The sequence below is a fragment of the Tupaia chinensis genome, unplaced genomic scaffold (assembly GCF_000334495.1).
Source record: "Tupaia chinensis unplaced genomic scaffold, TupChi_1.0 Scaffold148646_1, whole genome shotgun sequence".
NCBI classification, from domain to species: Eukaryota; Metazoa; Chordata; class Mammalia; order Scandentia; family Tupaiidae; genus Tupaia; species Tupaia belangeri.
Genome location: NW_006208495.1, coordinates 196,402 through 197,565, shown reverse-complemented (window position 1 = coordinate 197,565; position 1,164 = coordinate 196,402). Strand labels below are relative to the sequence as shown.

The 1,164-nt window shown below is 40.9% G+C and overlaps 1 pseudogene; it reads right to left on the bottom strand.

The window, feature by feature from the left end:
- Positions 1–1,164, bottom strand: part of LOC106734107 (zinc finger protein 639-like) — a 35,445-nt pseudogene that overhangs the window by 11,779 nt on the left and 22,502 nt on the right.

Here is a 1,164-nt window from a genome sequence, read left to right as displayed (position 1 = left end):
TGTTTTTCGGGGAGGGGATGGTCCCCTATATTTTTTAAAAAAAAAAAAAAAAAAACCTCTCTCAAAAAAAAGTTAAATATTGTGTTATCATATGTTATGGGTTGAATTGTGTTTCCCAAAATGATATGTTGTTTTGTTAACCATGCACTACTCCTTGCATGGTCACTCCACAATCCCCTCTCTATCTCTTCCTCTTGTCAGGATTTTGGGCATAAACATAAATGCACCCAATGTGTTTCTCAAGCTTCAAGATCCGGGACTTGAACCTCAGGTGAGTATGTTGGATCCAGTCATCTAAAGAGCCACACTGCAGGCTGGTTGGACTTCTGTTTTCCATGTAAGAGGAAAGAATTACAATTGAAATATTAAAGAATTAAAATAACATCTGTATTGTTAAATTTGAATTGAAAATGGTGTCATAAAATTATGGAGTTTTATTTTTGTTAAAAAGCATTAGTTGTCACACACAGGATGAGGTGAGGAATCGCACAAGTACAGACACTCTCCTTCCTCTACTGCTGCTGCTGCCTCCTTCTACCACTCCTGTTGCTGCTTTTGGACTCCTTTGGTGAGGACTCAGCAATTCTGTGAATCAGCAGCTGAGCAGACCCCAAGCTGTCACCATGGCCCGTGAGAAGCCCAGGGATTTCTAATTTTTCAGATTGATTTCAGCAGCTGAAATACAGCTATATTTTTGTTTTTATGTTAGTTTATATTTTATTTCTTCTTCCTCTCCTTCTATTTCACCAGAGAGAGACAGCGAGAGAGAGGAAAAGTGAGAAAGCAAACCTCCAGGTCCAGGACTCAAACCATCGTCAGCCATGTGGGACTCCAGCATGCTAACCACCATGCCACCTGCTGCCCCCCCCCCAAGCTCTCTGTATGTTGCTTTTATCATACAGAATAAGAAACCTGCTGATTTCTGAAGCAACTTGGGCAGCTGCTGCTTTGAAAGGGTTTGTCAAAGAGGCAGATCAGATTCCAATTTGAGGAGCAGCCAATCAATGAAAGAGACACACCTGCACAGTTGGAAATGCAGGCTGAAGATATCACACAATTGATGTATTCCAACAGCAGACAAGCGGTGCCTAGTAAAAAGGAAACTGTTACTTTACTCTAGAACTGCGCTCTTGTGGACCCAGAATACATTCCAAATTAAAAAAA